Below are 18,691 nucleotides of genomic sequence, written 5' to 3' on the forward strand. Positions count from 1 at the left end.
CCTAGTAATTGCGACTGTGACTCTTGCAGGTGCTGTATCCAATCTTAGATGTGAAGAGGCAGACTGAGTACTGGCGTTCATCATCTCTGTGGCAGTCTCTCTACATCCCATTCCCCTTTCCCCCTCCGGGGTACTCAGCACGAAGGATTAATATTCGTTGTGAGTAGCTCTGGTCGGGACTGAGGAGTTATCTTCTGCTTCTGAAGAAATCGAATTGAAGTATCCTGACAACAAGCTTATTTTACTAAGCAAACACAATACGCCCTTGCATCGCATTGCAGAGAGACTCTCTCTAGGGTCCCTCCCTGCCAACACTCATGACACCACACACAGGGCATTTCTTATCTCCTTTATTGAGGCCATAAATCTTCTCAGGCGTCTCTATTAACTTCATTAGAGCTTTGTCGAAATGTAAGTCAAAAATGCTTGTTGTAAACTTGTCTCTCAAGAGTAGCACCAGCGAGCAGCCAAGGCCGACTGCAGGAGGTGGCAAAAGGATCGGAAGTCAAAAACCATATGCATAGCAATCCCCCTCAATTCTGATCAAGTTACATTTTTAATATGGCTTAATTCAGAGTATGGGATTATGGAATGAAACTGAAAAACTGCACCCAACGACTCCTAGATCACTTGCACCCCAGTAAGCATGTTTTGAGGCCTCCTGAGCACAGTGTCCTGCAGAGTGATAAAGGAAAGTTGGCGGCCCTAGTTCCATTACTCTTTTATTGTAACCCTTGTAGTTTTCATTTTCCACATTGTAAATATAGGGCTGCATGCCACAGAATTCACAGAATAAATTAAGACAGTTTGAGACACTCCAATGGTGCAAAGTGATGACTATGGGAAATTGTTGTGCACTCTGAATGACCCGAAAGGAGACAAGCAGAACTGTTTAAAAATAAAAAATAAATGAATGCCAAAGCTGTGTGCTCTGTGAAAGATACTGCCAGTGGCCTTGGCTCCAATTACCTCATTCATAGCTCTGCAGTATATCGAGGCAAAAACACATGGGTAATAACAATGGTGCATAGCATTGGGTCGGCGCTTGATTTGTAGTTCTGCCACTCACAAGGTGGGTAACATGCAGAAATATTCTATGAGATCGGTATATCTGATCAAACGGGTGCCCGATCAATGTCCTTTATGCTGAACTCGGGGGGACATCGTGAGTGCACAAACCTGGACTGGGTGTGGGTTTCTTCATACCTGCGACCATAAAACCAAACGCAGGCCCTGCATCCCATTTTACATTCTCGTCTGAGCTCACAGCAGTGATGGCGCAGAGCACTTTGTCGTCCTTGCACCCATACATGCCAACTTTTCAAAAAAGGAAAGTGGGAGATTTTAAAAACACTAATCGGTAGAATGTATTTCACACATTGACTTCTATTGGTGCTGCAGGCAAGCGGGAGACAGCCAAACTGTATTCATTTTTGCTCCAAAAATCAGGAGTCTCCCTTCTGAGTCAGGTTAATTGGCATGGGTGCCTGCGCTATAAAACCCCTTAGCACAGAGACAGAGGTCACACTTGCACAAATATACATGCTGGAAAAACAAGGAGAGGTATCCTCTGTGAACAGTCGTCCACTGCAAGGACTTCACACAGCAGCAGTGGCCTCATCCCAGGGCTGTTTGTCCCTTCCTGATACAGTAAGATGTAGAAGAGTGTCCGTCGCCTCGGTACCTTCAGCCACACGTGTGCGCTGCCTCTCATCACACTCTTGCGCTGCCTCCCATCCCACTTTGGCGCTATGTCCCATCACACCCTGGTGCTGCCTCCCGTCACACTCTGGTGCTGCCTCCCATCACACTCCAGCACCCACGCTGGCGTTGCCTCCCATCACACACTAGTGCTGGTACCCACATTGGCACTGCCTCACATCACACCATGGTGCTCGTACCCACACTGGCACTGCCTCCCATCACACCTTGGCACTGCCTCCCATCACACCCTGGTACTGCCTCCCATCACATGCTGGCACTGGTGCCTACACAGGTGCTGCTGCCCATCACATGCTGACACTGGTACCCACACAGGCACTGCCTCCCATTACACACTGGCACTGGTACCCACACTGGTGATGCCTCCCATCACATGCTGACGATGCCTTCCACACTGGTGCAGCGGCACTGCCTCCTGCACCAGGGGCGAACCTTGGTCAGTGAGATTGGGGCGTGGAGGTGCGAGGTTCAGATTTTCAACAATCAGACTAGCATTTAATGATAAATACATCATACAATAAGGAGGGCGCACAAGAGGGGCTTAAGGTGCAGTGGAAAGGGAGAGAAAACATAAGATTTTGTAAAACAAATAACCAACATCTTTGAAGACTTTCTGATAGACTGTCAAAGAGTGTGTATGTAAAAATCTCTGGTGAAATCTGATGGACACCTCACCATACCTCACTTAAAGCACTGTACCCAACTATTTATCAGAAAATATAGTTATTAGAGGGGTGTGTGACACCCCAAAAACATTCTGTGCTAATGAGCGCTGTCATTCTGGGCTCTCGGTTGAAGAAAAATGGTAGTCTTTCCTCTATTTTTTGGGAAATGTACAGGTTTGTGGCCTTAAAATTCTTGTCACCCTAACAAAGTGTAAACCAATTTTTTTGTTTCACCTGCTTTATCACCAGCGTTGATGGTACCCATGTGATCGACCTTGGATGGATCAAACAGAGAGCTGGCTCTTCCCTGCCAGGATTTGAACTTGTGGCAGATCTTTGCAGCATGTGCACAACCCATTCATTTATCTTTCTGGGTTTATTGTCAGTGTGACAGGTTGGATCCTCCTTGCACCTCATAACAGCCACTCTGGGTGCACAACTGAGGACGTTTCCCGGGCAGGTCAGCTGCACTGGCGCCCAGCCTCATCCGATCTGGGTCCAGATTACCAGCACCTCAGAGAGTTGGGTGACCAAGAGTCCTGGATTTGCCAGGACACTCCTGTTTTTAGGTTGAGCGCTTTTCCAACGTGTTGTTATGCATGTGGGCTATTAACCACGCCCTCCACACACCCATCACTAACACACGTTTATGCGCATTCCTTTCAAAAACCCTTTGTTACCATTGGTAAATGCTAACATTTGTCCTTCCATGACCCCCCGGGTCTCTAGCACAGAACCCGGGTACTGCCAAACTGCCTTTCCGGGGGTCTCCACTGCAGCTGCAGCTGCTGCCAACCCCTCAGACAGGTTTCTGCCCTCCTGGGGTCCAGGCAGCCCTGGCCCAGGAAGGCAGAATAAAGGACTTCCTCTGAGAGAGGGTGTAACTCCCTCTCCCTTTGGAAATAGGTGTGAAGGCTGGGGAGGAGTAGCCTCCCCCAGCCTCTGGAAATGCTTTGATGGGCACAGATGGTGCCCATCTCTGCATAAGCCAGTCTACACCAGTTCAGGGATCCCCCTGCCCTGCTCTGGTGCGAAACTGGACAAAGGAAAGGGGAGTGACCACTCCCCTGACCTGCACCTCCCAGGGGAGGTGCCCAGAGCTCCTCCAGTGTGTCCCAGGCCTCTGCCATCTTGGAAACAGAGGTGTTTGTGGCACACTGGACTGCTCTGAGTGGCCAGTGCCAGCAAGTGATGTCAGAGGCTCCTTCTGATAGGCTCTTACCTTTCTTGGTAGCCAATCCTCCTTCCTAGGTAGCCAAACCTCCTTTTCTGGCTATTTAGGGTCTCTGCTTTGGGGATCTCACCAGATAACGAATGCAAGAGCTCACCAGAGTTCCTCTGCATCTCCCTCTTCACCTTCTGCCAAAGGATCGACCGCTGACTGCTCAGGACGCCTGCAAAACTGCAACAAAGTAGCAAGATGACTACTAGCAACCTTGTATAGCTTCATCCTGCTGGCTTTCTCGACTGTTTCCAGGTGGTGCATGCTCTGGGGGTAGCCTGCCTCCTTCTTGCACCAGGAGCTCTGAAGAAATCTCCCGTGGGACGACGGAATCTTCCCCCTGCAACCGCAGGCAACAAAAGACTGCATCACCGGTCCTCTGGGTCCCATCTCAGCACGACGAGCGTGGTCCCTGGAACTCAGCAACTCTGTCCAAGTGACTCCCACAGTCCAGTGACTCTTCAGTCCAAGTTTGGTGGAGGTAAGTCCTTGCTTCCCCACGATAGACTGCATTGCTGGGTACCGCGTGATTTGCAGCTGCTCTGGCTCCTGTGCACTCTTCCATGATTTCCTTTGTGCACAGCCAAGCCTGGGTCCCCGACACTCTAACCTGCAGTGCACGGACTTCTGAGTTGTCCTCCGGTGTCGTGGGACTCCCTTTTGTGACTTCGGGTGGACTCCAGTTCACTTCCCTTCTAAGTGCCTGTTCAGGTACTTCTGCGGGTGCTGCCTGCTTCTGTGAGGGCTCCCTGACTTACTGGTTGCCCCCTCTGTCTCCTCATCCAAGTGGCGTCATCCTGGTCCTTCCTGGGCCACAGCAGCATCCAAAAAACCTAACCGCAACCCTTGCAGCTAGCAAGGCTTGTTTGTGGTCTTTCTGCGTGGGAATACCTCTGCAAGCTTCTTCACGATGTGGGACATCCATCCTCCAAAGGGGAAGTTCCTAGTCCTCTTCGTTCTTGCAAAACACCAAGCTTCTTCCATCCGGTGGCAGCTTCCTTGCACCCTCAGCTGGCATTTCCTGGGCTCCTGCCCACTCTCGACACTGTCACGACTCTTGGACTTGGTCCCCTTGTCTTACAGGTACTCAGGTCCGGAAATCCACTGTTGTTGCATTGCTGGTGTTCGTTTTCCTTGCAGAATCCCCCTATCACGACTTCTGTGCTCTCTGGGGGTTGTAGGTGCACTTTACACCTACCTTACAGGGTCTTGGGGTGAGCTATTTTTCTAACCCTCACTGTTTTCTTACAGTCCCAGCGACCCTCTACAAGCTCACATAGGTTTGGGGTCCATTTGTGGTTCGCATTCCACTTTTGGAGTATATGGTTTGTGTTTCCCCTATACCTATGTGCTCTTATTGCAATCTATTGTAACTTTACACTGCTTGCATTACTTCCTTATGCTATTACTTGCATAATTTTGGTTTGTGTAGATATATCTTGTGTATATAACTTATCCTCATACTAAGGGTACTCACTGAGATAGTTTTGGCATATTGTCATAAAAATAAAGTACCTTTAATTTTAGTATATCTGTGTATTGTGTTTTCTTATGATATTGTGCATATGACACCAGTGGTATAGTAGGAGCTTTACATGTCTCCTAGTTCAGCCTAAGCTGCTTTGCCATAGCTACCTTCTATCAGCCTTAGCTAATAGAAAAACCTTTTCTACACTAATAAGGGATAACTGGACCTGGCACAAGGTGTAAGTACCTCTGGTACCCACTACAAGCCAGGCCAGCCTCCTACACCTGTGAGGTGCCTAACTGTGTCAATGAAGCTCTGCTTTCCAGCACCTCAGTGCTTATGCTCTCTCTGCTTTTAAAATTGTCACTGCAGGCTAGTGACCATTTTCACCAATTCTGATTGGCACACTGGAACACCCTTATAATTCCCTAGTATATGCTACCTAGGGTATTGGGGTTCCAGTAGATCCCTATGGGCTGCAGCATTTCTTTTGCCACCCATAGGGAGCTCAGACAATTCTTACACAGGACTGCCCTTGCAGCCAGAGTGAAATAACGTCCACGTTATTTCACAGCCATTTTACACTGCACTTAAGTAACTCATAAGTCACCTATATGTGTAACCCTCACCTAGTGAAGGTTAGGTGCAAAGTTACTAAGTGTGAGGGCACCCTGGCACTAGCCAAGGTGCCCCCACATTGATCAGGGCAATTTCCCCAGACTTTGTGAGTGCGGGGACACCATTACAAGCGTGCACTACATATAGGTGAATACCTATATGTAGCTTCACAATGGTAACTCCGAACATGGCCATGTAACATGTCTAAGATCATGGAATTGTACACCCATGCCAAATTTGGTATCGGGGTGCTAATCCCATGCATCCCCGGGGCTCCAGCATGGACCCCGAGTACTGCCAAACTAGCTCTCTGGGGTTTTCACTGCAGCTACCGCTGCTGCCAACCCACAGACAGGCTTCTGCCCTCCTGAGGTCTGGGCAGCCCAGTCCTAGGAAGGCAGAACAATGGATCTCCTCTGAGAGAGGGTGTTACACCCTCTCCCTTTGGAAATAGGTATTAAGGGCCTGAGAGGAGTAGCCTCTCCTGGACTCTGAGAATGCTTTGAAGGGCACAGATGGTGCCCTCCTTGGATAAACCAGTCTACACCGGGTCAGGGATCCCCCAGCCCCTGCTCTGGTGCGAATCTGGACAAAGGAAAGGGGAGAGACCACTCCCCTGTTCATCACCACCCCAGGGGTGGTGCCCAGAGTTCCTCCAGTGTGTCCCAGACCTCTCCCATTTTGAATGCAGAGGTGTGAGGGAACAATGGAAGACTCTGAGTGGCCAGTGCCAGCAGGTGATGTCAGAGACCCCTCCTGATAGGTGCTTACCTGGTTAGGTGGCTAATCCTCCTCTGAGGGCTATTTAGGGTCTGAACTCGCCAGAGTTCCTCTGCATCTCTCTCTTCAACTTCTGACAAGGATTGACCGCTGACTACTACAGGACGCCTGCAAAACTGCAACAAAGTAGCAAGAATACTACCAGTGACATTGTAGCACCTAATCCTGCCGGCTTTCTCGACTGTTTCCTGGTGGTGCATGCTCTGAGGGTTGTCTGCCTTCACCCTACACCGGAAGCCAAGAAGAAATCTCCCGTGGGTTGACAGAATCTTCCCCCTGCTAACGCAGGCACCATATTCTGTATCACTGGTCCTCTGGGTCCCCTCTCATCTTGACGAGTGTAGTCCCTGGAACACAGGAGCTGGATCCAAGTACCCCGACAGTCCAGAGGTCCTTCTGTCCAAATTTGGTGGAGGTAAGTCCTTGCCTCTCCACACCAGACAGTAATCCTTTGTACTGCGTGAACTGCAGCTGCTAGGGCTTCTGTGCACTTTTGCAAAGAATCCTTCATGCACAGCATAGCTCAGGTCCCCAGCACTCCTTCTTGAATGCTCAACTCGCTGAGTTGACCACTGGCTTCGTGGGACCCTCCTTTGTAGTGTTGAGATGACTGCCATGCTCAGATTTCTTGAATGTGCTTTATTTCTAATTACTTTATAGTAATCCAGCTACTGTATCACACAGCCTTTGACCGTGCACACATATTGGTTGGTTGCAGGGCCTGGCCAATAGCCAGGCCATTCAGCCATTCCCCTATAACCACCCAACCCTGGGCACACATGGTCTTTAGTTGTGCGCAGCAAGAATTGTCTGCAGGGCCTGGCCTGCTTCAGGCCATACTTCCTACCCCCTATAATCACCCAAACACAATCTGCACACAGCCTTTGGCCATGAGCATCGGGAGTTGGCTACAGGGCCTGGCCTGCAGCCAGACCCTGCACCCTACCCCCCCATACCCACTCAACCCCACACCGCTCATGAAGTGTTCTTTGTTTGGTGGAGAGCTGATCATATTCCTCTGCATCAGGAATGAGTCCCCAAAATCGGCAGGAAATGTATTTGGGGGTCCTATTAGTAAGCTGTCCATCATCCTAGGAAAATGGTGAGAAGATGTTGCACTCCATTAATGTACATGGGGTGGGGCCAAATAGGTGGGGTTTCCAGGCCATTTTTCATACTTGTAGTTTTTAAAAGGGAGAATACGATCTCTGGTGTCAGCAGCAGATACCAAGAAATAACCCAGTCATCACAGTCAGTACATGAGATATTGACCTCATAAAAAGCAAGGATGCAACACCTTCACCAAGGTTTACAGATAACTTATCAAGATCAAAATGCAGGGAAAAAAGAACATTTGCTTTGCTGCAAACAAGCGCAAGAAATTAGAAATTACTTTTTAGAAGTGGTGCTTCCCGTTGAGGTTTGATTTCTGTGAAATAAGCATCATGTCAGAATGAATCCTACCCTGTATATTTTTCTAAGAAGAGGCCACCTTTTTGTGCAGAATGTCAACCCAACTGGTGTACTTTCTACTGGCTATTTAGTAAGTGCTGGCTCGTTGGTAAATGTGTAGTGTATCTTAGACACTACAGCTGCTAAATGTGACTTTGTGTGTCTGTAACTTTGCCAATGTGAGTGTTCCTTGAGTGTTTTCACCGCAAAAAGTTTTCTTTTCCTTCTTGTGGGGGACCACAGAAGAAGCCTCAAGGTCCCCTCAATCCCAGCTGGCTTCTTGCCTCCTGCAGGAGCCAGCATTGCTCCCACATGCAGGGAGTTGCTGGAAAAGTAGCTCCCTGTTTGAGGGAGCAATACTTTCATCTTTTTCCCTGCCCGCATGTCTGTGGGCAGGGAAAGAGACGAAAACTGCACTTTAAGCAAGTGGGAGCATTTTGACAGCTCCTGCTTGCTGGAAGCAGAGTGTTTGCTTTTGCTCCCGCCAAGCATGGGCACCACGGGAGGCAGCAGGTTCTAGCCCTGAGGCCTGACTGTCCCCAGGGCCATAATTGGCTCCAGGAGGGAGGCCTCCCTCCTTTGATCTGTACTGACTGGACCCGAGGGGGGGGCAGTGGGGCATTATATGGCCTGGGAGGGAGGACCTACGCGGCCCGCCTCCGGGCTTTAAAAATGTAACTGGCCCTGAGGCGGCGGTGGTCCCTGTGAAATATGGCATTTATCTGAAAATATTGGACACAGAGATGAGCAAGGGATGGGAAGGAGGTATTTTATCTAGCTTCCCAGCAGTTCAACACCTCCATGCAGAGACATTTTAATGTGGCAGCAACGTTTAAATAGCACATGAATATTGAATCAGTGGGTAACCAAGTGCACTATAAATCATCTTAAGTGTGGTGCATGGAACGCTGCTTTAGCAATTTTAAGATTAAGCACTACTCCAAAGGATAATAAGACTGCCTAGTGCATTATGGGTCTTGAATTCTGGGATTATCAGGTCACATGAGCAATGATTGAAAAAACACTAATTTCGCGAAAATCTGCATTCCTTTACTTGTGATCAAGGCAATTCTTCGCCGGAACACGTCAGGATTTTGCATTTATGTGTGCTGCTACTCAAAATAAAAGCTTGCATGTTAGAAATTGGGTCTCTAGTTGGCAGAGGTATGCACCCTGTCCAAGTAGGGATCACAATCCTAGTCGGGGTAATACACAACGCAACCCAAATTATCCTGTGCTCACTCTCTGGTAGCTTTGCACAAAGCCTGCAAGCATAACACAGAAGTCAAAGTGTAAAGTATTTCTGCAATTACTCATACAGCAATACCTTGAAAACACCACAAGAAAACATCACACAGGTTTAGAAAAATAGATAATATTTATCTAAACAAAATAAGATAAAAACAAAAATCCAATAAGCACAAGTTGAAATATCAATTTTTTAAGTTTCCCAGGAGTCTCAGTTCTTTAGAAACAGTGGTTGTATCCATGTAACACACAGCACTTGGGATGTGTCAAAAATAATGATGCACGGGGACTGCAGAGGAGGAGATGGGTTAAAAAATAAGGTGCTGCATCAGATTTTCTGGCGCGGCACAGATGATGCATTGTTTCTTTCCACGCTGCAAGGTGATGGTCGATTTCCAGGAGCGCAGCCTTGGTTCCTCACTGCGATGCAGGGATATTTTGACACCCAGGGACGATGCGTTGAAAATCCTTGATGCACTGGTAGAAGGAGCAGGTGCTGCATTGGTCCAGTAGGCAATGTGGCAAGATTTCAGCCGAGAGGTAGGCGCTGCATAGATTTTTTGCAGACATTGTGTCGATTTTATGATGCACAGGGATTTTCTTCCTTTTGGTGAAGTCTTTGTAGTGCTAAGACTTCAGAAAAGAAAGCAGGCTCAATCAAAGCCCTTGAAGAGCACTTGTGGGGAAGACAGAGTCCTTCCAACAGAGTAAGAGGCCAGCAAACAGCAAAACAACAAGCAGGGCAGCAGTCCTTCTCAGAAAAGCAGATGAGTCCTTTGGGCAGCCAGGCAGTCACTCTAGCAGTGTCTGGGTATTGATCCAGAAGTGTCTGATTTGTTGGGGTCAAAAACCAAGTTTAGATAGCCAAACATGCCTTTGAAGTGGGGAAAACCTCAGAGAGTGGTTTTGAAGTGCACACGTTTCCCTTTCAGTCCCGTCTGGACTTCCAGGATCTCTGTGGGGGGGTTATCAGTCCTTTGTGTGAGGGAAGGCCACTGGCCTTGAAGTATGAGAGAGAGCCCCTCCACCCTTCCTGCCAAGGGAGACCCATTTAGTATGCAGATGGATGCAGATGTGACTAAGTGTCCTGTTTTTATGGCTGTCGCTGTCTGGGTGAAAAGCACAAGGGGAGCTATGAACTAGCACAGACCAGACATTGATTGGAGACAGGGCTGTAAGGCACAGATGGCAGTAAGCGCAGAGAAATGCCCACTTTCTGAAAGTGGCATTTCTAACACAGTAGTATTACATCCAACTTCATCAGTAAGCAGGATTTTCCATTACCATTCTGACAATACTGAACATGGCAGGTCTACTCCTTTCAGATCAGAAACTACCACTTGAAAGTATGTTAGGGCAGTGCTAATGCTAGTCTATGAGAGGTGCAGGCCTCACAGTGGTGGAAAATGAATTTGTGTGTTTTTCACTACCAGGACATGTAAAACACATTAGTACATGTCCTGCTTTCTACTTACATCATACCCTGCCGTACAGGTTACCTAGGGCCGACCCTTTGGGCGACTTATATGTAGAAAAAGGGGAGTTTATGGCTTGGCGAGATGTTTTAAAGGCCATGTCGAAGTGGCAGTGAAACTGCACATAGAGGCCTTGCAATGGCAGGCCTGAGACATGGTTATTGGGCTATTTATGTGGGTGGCACAATCAGTGATGTAGTGGAGCGAGGCAGGCAAAAAGGTATATATGTGGAGCAGTCACTGGATAACGTCACAACAATCCTTTATTGCCAGAAGATGCGTTTTGGCTTTCATGTTTATCAATACCAGCCAGGTCACAAGGTAGGCATTGGTGCATTTGAATTCCCCAGATGACATTAATTATAGCTAACAAGTAATCGAAGAGGACTGCTGACATCCTTCCTGATATTCAAAGTTTGTCGCAGCCATTTTTGTGTGTCAAGTTTTCCAGTCATGAAATATCCAACATTCAGGCTGTATCTTTCATTCTTTACATAGATGGGGAAAAAAAGCAGAATGATTCACCATAACGTGCATGTTAATATACAGCCTTGTTTTTGTAGTCTCATACGTGTGCACACCAGGCCTATTCCTTAACCCCTTAGCTGCTGGGCCAACCACCTCCCCCCCCCAGTATTGAGCCCTTTTTTGGCTATATGGGGTAGTTTGCGCTTAGGCCTTTATAACTTTTTGTCCGCATAAGCTATCCACACCAAATTTTCATCCTTTTTTTCCCATCATACTAGGGATTCTAAAGGTACCCAGAGTTTGTGGGTTTCCCTGGAGGAGACCAAGAAATTAGCCAAAATACAGCGAAAATTTAATTTTTTTCTAAAAAGTGGGAAAAAAGGGCTGCAGAAGAAAACATGTGTTTTTTTCCATGAAAATGTAATCAACAAAGGGTTTGTGTTGCTAAAATCACCATCCTCCCAGCTTTCAGGAATCAGAAAACCAAATTTTCAACAAAAAGTTTGGCATTTTACTTTCAGCCTCCTTCCAGTTAGTGACAGAAATGGGTGTGAAACCAGTTCTGGATCCTGGACAGCTAAACATTCTGAAAAGTAGATGAAATTCTGAATGCAGCAAGAGATCATTTATGTAGATCCTTCAACGTTTTCTTACAGAAAGTAACAGCAAAATAAAAATATATTGAAATAGAGCTGAAAAAAACAGCCATTTTTCTCCACGTTTCACTCTGTATCTTTTTCTTGCGATGTCAAATTTTTAAAAGTAAAATACTGTTACGTTTGCTGGACTCTTCTGGTTGCGGGTATATATAGGGCTTGTAGGTTTGTCAAGAATGCTAGGTACCCAGAGCCAGTAAATGAGCTGCACCTTTTATATGTGTTTTCATTGAATACCGTGGAAATAGCAATTCATTTGGTGAAATATACAGACTGAAAAATAGGTGTCAACGAAACCTCTGTATTTCCAAAATGGACACAAAATGAGGTGTTGAGACGCAATGGTTATTTGCACATCTCTGAATTCTGAAGTCCCCATACTAGCATGTGAATTACAGGGCATTTCTCAAATAGACGTGTTTTTTACACACTGTCTTACATTTTGAAGGAAAAAATGTAGAGAAAGACAAGGGGTAATAACACTTGTTGTGCTATTCTGTGTTCCCCCAAGTCTCCCGATACAAATGGTACCTTACTTGTGCGGGTAGGCCTACTGTCTGAGACAGGAAATGCAATATGGACACATCACATTTATACATTGAAATCTGATGTGTTTTTTGAAAAGTGCCTAGCTGTGGTCTTTGGCCTCTAGCTCAGCCGGCACCAAGGGAAACCGATCAAACCTGTGCATTTTTTAAAACTAGACACCTAGGAGAATCCAGAATGGGGTAACTTGTGGGGCTCTCACCAGGTTCTGTTACCCAGAATGCTTTGCAAACCTCAGAATTTGGCAAAATACAATTCTTTCTAAACTTCCTTCCACCCAGCATTGATGAGGAGCTTGCGGTGCACATTGGCAGTTAGCCAGTGATGAGATGACTGATATTGATTTATGTATTTGTTAGAGATAGATGGTGGACAATAATTAACCCCTTCCCCGCCACGGATGTAATGGTTACGTCCATGGCAGCGCCCGTGTGGCGCCATGGACGTAACCATTACGTCCTGGGACTGGCAGTCGGGGGAAGCGCTAGCGCTTCCCCCGAGGGCCACCCCCCAACACCCCCAGGCCAGGGCTGAAAGGGGAATCCCTTCCCCTTTCACACCCACCCCCCCGCCCCCCCTCATGACGTCAGCGCGCGATCGCGCGCTGATTTCAGGGAAAGGGGGAAAGACGCGCTGGAAGCCATTCGCTTCCAGCGCGTCTAAGGGAGAAGGTGAGTTTTTCACCTTCGTGCGGGGTGGGGGTGCTCTCAGAGAGGCATCGAGGGAAAGGAAAGGGTTTTCCTTTCCCTCAATGTCTCTTTGAGCATTCCTGCTGCCCGATCGCGATGCGATCGGGCAGCAGGAATGCCCACTAGACACCAGGGATTTCAGTATGTGTGTGTGTGTGTGTGTGCTTATTAGTGTAGGGGAGCGACCCCTTGGGCAAGGGTCGCTCCCCTTTGGGGGCACATGTATTTTACGTCGTTTCTGCCCCCCCTGGGGGCAGATTGGCCCTATTTTTAGGCCGATCTGCCCCCAAGGGGGGCAGAAAGCCACTAGACACCAGGGATTTTATTGTTGCTTTGTATTTTTTGTGTTGGGGGCGGCCCCTTGGGCAAGGGTCGCTCCCCTTTGGGGGCACATGTATTTTACGTCGTTTCTGCCCCCTCTGGGGGCAGATTGGCCCTATTTTTAGGCCGATCTGCCCCCAAGGGGGGCAGAAAGCCACTAGACACCAGGGATTTTATTGTTGATTTGTATTTTTTGTGTTGGGGGGCGGCCCCTTGGGCAAGGGTCGCTCCCCTTTGGGGGCAAATGTATTTTACGTCGTTTCTGCCCCCCCTGGGGGCAGATTGGCCCTATTTTTAGGCCGATCTGCCCCCAAGGGGGGCAGAAAGCCACTAGACACCAGGGATTTTATTGTTGATTTGTATTTTTTGTGTTGGGGAGCGGCCCCTTGGGCAAGGGTCGCCCCCAGGGGCCCTCATGTATGTTTGGGCAGTTCTGCCCCCCTTGGGGGCAGAGAGGCCTATTTTTTTTAGGCCTTTCTGCCCCCAAGGGGGGCAGAATCCCAATAGCGCCAGAAATAGTATGTATGTATGTGTGCTTTGTGTTGGGGGGTGGCCCCTTGGGCAAGGGTCGCTCCCCCCAGGGGCGCAATGTATTTATTGTCGTTTCTGCCCCCCTTGGGGGCAGATTGGCCCTATTTTTAGGCCGATCTGCCCCCAAGGGGGGCAGAAAGCCACTAGACACCAGGGATTTTATTGTTGATTTTTATTTTTTGTGTTGGGGGGTGGCCCCTTGGGCAAGGGTCGCCCCCATGGGCCCACATGTATTTTTGGGCAGTTCTGCCCCCCTTGGGGGCAGAGAGGCCTATTTTTTTTAGGCCTTTCTGCCCCCAAGGGGGGCAGAATCCCAATAGCGCCAAAAAGATATGTTTGTATGTGTGCTTTGTGTTGGGGGGTGGCCCCTTGGGCAAGGGTCGCTCCCCCCGGGGGCGCAATGTATTTATCGTCGTTTCTGCCCCCCTTGGGGGCAGATTGGCCCTATTTTTACGCCGATCTGCCCCCAAGGGGGGCAGAAAGCCACTAGACACCAGGGATTTTATTGTTGGTTTTTATTTTTTGTGTTGGGGGGCGGCCCCTTGGGCAAGGGTCGCCCCCAGGGGCCCACATGTATTTTTGGGCAGTTCTGCCCCCCTAGGGGGCAGATATGCCTATTTTTTAGGCCTTTCTGTCCCCAAGGGGGGCAGAATCCCCATAGCGCCAGGGATACTATGTGTGTGTGTGTGCTTTGTGTGGGGGTGTGGCCCCTTGGGCAAGGGTCGCCCCCCCCCAAAGGGTGCAATGTAATCTGGGCGATTTCTGCCCCCTCCCCTTGGGGGTAGATTGGCCTATTTTTTTTTAGGCCCATCTTCCCCCAAGCAGAGAAGACTAGACACAGGGGAAAATGAAAAAATGGTTAGTGGCGGAGTGTTTGTCAACTGGCGAAGTATTTGCTTTTATGATAATAACAGTTTTTCTCCTTTTTGTTTTAGTTCAAAGCTTTTGCTGACTTTGCTGTGGCTTGTTGCAGTTTTGGCAGTAGTTGTCCTGCGGTTTGCGTAGTTGCATGTTTTAGGTAAGTAAATAAATTTACTCCAAGTGAGTATTGTTGCAATGCATGAATGACATGTTTGTAGGTGGTGTACTGAATGCAGGATTGTGTGTGAAATTGTCCTTAGAGTTATGCACAATGATTATTGTGTTGTCTTATGTCTAATTTGCTTTTTTTTTTCTCTTTTTAGTGGGATATCGTTGGTGATTGCTGTGGCTGTGCAGAGTAGTTGCTGGTGAGTCAAGCTTTTTCAGGCAAGTGAGCAGTATAGTTTTTGAGTTTATAATTCTTAGTGATAAACCTATACTTTGTTACTTATCTTACACAGTGCTGGTTGTTGGTGGTGTATTTGTCCAGTTAATTTTAGTAGGAAGGATCATGGCCAGCCGTAGGATGACCGCTCAGCAGGTTGTTAGTGTGCTTTTTGAGTCATCTTCTGACCATGAATATGAGACTGACTCTGCATCTGAGGCAGAGGAGGAAGTGCAGGATTCTGGAAGTGAATTTTCTGTCAGAGATGAATCATCTGATGATGAAGCCACTCTCAGTGCTGATGAAGGGCCTGTTTTAGAGGAGGACAGTGATGTGCCAATGGTGCAGGAGCCAGCGGCTGAAAGGCTTCCCATTGGAAGACCTGACGCATGGGTTGCACCAAACATGGAGCAGCCACAGTTGCCTGCGTTTACTGGTTTTCCAGGGTGTCGAGTTAATACGGAAAACTTTTTGCCTGTCAACTTTTTTGAGTTGTTTATGGACGATATATTTTTGGAAGAGATTGTTGAGCAGACTAATTTGTATGCAGAGCAGTTTTTGAGGGACAACGCTGCCAGACTTAGGCCACACTCTAGAGCTAGCCGGTGGATTCCCACAAATCTGGAAGAGTTGAAAAAGTTCTTGGGTTTAACTTTTTTGATGGGGCTGATAAGGAAGCCGTCGCTGTCTTCATATTAGTCTACTAGTCAATTGATGGCAACTGCTATATTTCCTGCCATCATGAGTCGTAACCGGTATGAGCTTCTTCTTCGGATGTTGAATTTTGTAGATAATGCTTTAGCCTTGCCACGAGATCATCCTGATTCTGACCGTCTTTTTAAGATTAGACCTGTCCTTGATCATTTGGTAGATCGGTTTTCAGAGATCTATGTTCCAGGGAAAGAAATATCTGTTGATGAGTCTTTGGTCCTGTTCAAGGGTCGTTTGGTTTTTAGGCAGTACATTCCTAGCAAGAGGGCACGGTATGGAATTAAATTGTATATGCTGTCAGAAAGTAGTACAGGATATGTTTATAATTTCCGGGTCTACACTGGTAGGGATTCCAATATTGACCCCCCTGGTTGTCCTCCCACTTTTGGAGTTAGTGAGAAAATTGTGTGGGAACTTGGTAGACGACTGTTTAACAAAGGTCACCATTTATATGTAGATAACTTCTACACTGGAGTTCGGTTGTTCAAGGAGTTGTTCAGAGTGGACACTGTTGCTTGTGGCACAATCCGCTCTAATCGGAAAGGCTATCCAAAAGAGCTTGTCTGTAAAAAACTTGAGAAGGGACAGTGCAGTGCCTTGCGGAATGATGAGCTGCTAGCTCTGAAATTTGTAGACAAGAGGGATGTATACATGCTAAGCACCATCCATGATGAGAGTACTTCACCTGTGGCTGTTTGGGGTCAGGTTGCCGAAGTGCGCAAACCTGTGTGCATCTTAGACTATAATAAGCACATGGGTGGTGTTGATAGAGTAGATCAGAGGTTAGAACCTTACACTGCTGCTCGTAAGTCTTATGTGTGGTATAAGAAATTAGCGCTTCACTTGTTCCACTTGGCAACTTTTAATGCTTTTGTTGTGTTTAAGGATAGTTCTCCAGAGTCAAGGATGACATTTGTGAAATTTCAGGAGTCTATCATAGCTAGCCTTGTTGTGCTGGAACAGGCAAGAGTTCCTAGAGAAGCAGTGGTGGAGGATGTGGCTAGATTGAAAGATCGTCACTTTGCTGAGCACATTCCTCCCACAGCCAAAAAAAACTTTCCTGCTAAGAGATGTAGAGTCTGTGCTCGAAGAGGTATCAGGAAGGAGACTAGGATGTACTGCCCTGATTGTCCTTCAAACCCTGGGCTGTGTGTGGGTGGCTGTTTCAGGAGCTACCACACACAGAAGAATTATTGGGAAATTCCGTGAGCGTAAACTGGTGTTTTATATTTTTATATGTTCGGTTTCACGGTTGGCATTAGTCATGTATTCAGTTAGAGCTTTTGTGTTTGTAGTTTTGTACTAATTTATGATTAGTGGTTTCTTTGTTGTTTAAAAACAAAAAAAAGGGGATGGCATGTGTAGAGTGGTGCTTGGCTGGCGGCGTGGGTGGGGTGGCGCTTGGCTGGCGGTGTGTGTGGGGTGGCGCTTGGCTGGCGGTGTGTGTGGGGTGGCGCTGGGCTGGCGGTGTGTGTGGGGTGGCGCTTGGCTGGTGGTGTGGGTGGGGTGGCGCTTGGCTGGCAGTGCCGGCCAAACGCCAGTCCACACACTCATCAGCTGGTGTGATTGCTGTATCAGGCATGTGGGCGTATGAAAGTGATGGGCCCTTGACTGGCGCTGTCTGTGGATGCGAGTCTTGTAATGTGCTGGGCCCGTGGCTGGCGGCGTGAATGGTCTAGTGCATGTCATGTATGAAAGGTGTGTGAATGGACTGTAAAGCGGTTGGTGCCTTGTCATTGGTTCAGTTTTTTGGCCTTTCAGTTATTACCAGTGCATTTCACTTTTGTGAAATCTCTTGTTAATAAAATTTGATCTACTGAACCATCACTCACCCTCGTGCCAAATCCAACCAGTATGTGTGGTACAAATGACAAAACCTGCTCCGCTGTAATCAGGCGTCGCAGCACACTTGAGACACGCTAGGTGCCTCAGGTGGGACCCCGATGATGAAGCATGCCACCAACTTGGTTGGTGGGTGAGGGGTCTTCTTCACATAACCTAAGTGTGTTTCTTTTCACAATTTTAGTGTTTGGCACATCACGGACGTATGTGCACACATCAAAGTGATATATTCAAAAAATACCTGTGTTTGGGGGGGAGGGCCCACCTATGTTTTTGGTCCTGGGTGCGGCCGTCATGTAGGGAAACCTACAAAACCCAGAAACTTTTTTAAACTAGGCACCCCAAGGAGCCTAGGGAGGTGTGGCTTGTGTGGCTCCCCCAACATTTTCTTACCCAGACTCCTCTGTAAACCTCACAATTTGCATAAAGAAGCATATTTTCCTGATTTTTCTTAGTAGGATCACCGCTCCAGCACAAAATTCCTACTCCCCAGTTTTCCCCTCAGTCTCCCAAGTAAAATGACACCTCACTTATGTGAGTCCCCAAAGCAGAGTCCGTCTAAAGATGTATAAAAGAATATGCCCTTATAAACTTGCTGTGCTATCCCTTCTATCCCTTCAGGTTTTGGGCCTTATTATGTTGCAGGCACCTGGGCCACCCACACAAGTGAGGTATCATTTTTATCGGGAGACTTGGGGGAACGCTGGGTGGAAGGAAATTTGTGGCTCCTATCAGATTCCAGAACTTTCTGCCACAGAAATGTGAGGAACATGTGTTTTTTTAGCAAAATTTTGAGGTTTGCAAAGGATTCTGGGTAACAGAACCTGGTCTGAGCCCCGCAAGTCACCCCTCCTTGGATTCCCCTAGGTCTCTAGTTTTCAGAAATGCACAGGTTTGGTAGGTTTCCCTAGGCGCCGGGTGAGCTCCAGGCCAAAATCCACAGGTAGGCACTGTTTTCTCCCAAAATTTTGGATGTGTCCACGTTGCGCTTTGGGGTGTTTCCTGTCGCAGGCGCTAGGCCTACCCACGCA

This window comes from Pleurodeles waltl, chromosome 2_2 (genome assembly GCF_031143425.1).
Source record: "Pleurodeles waltl isolate 20211129_DDA chromosome 2_2, aPleWal1.hap1.20221129, whole genome shotgun sequence".
Taxonomy (NCBI): domain Eukaryota; kingdom Metazoa; phylum Chordata; class Amphibia; order Caudata; family Salamandridae; genus Pleurodeles; species Pleurodeles waltl.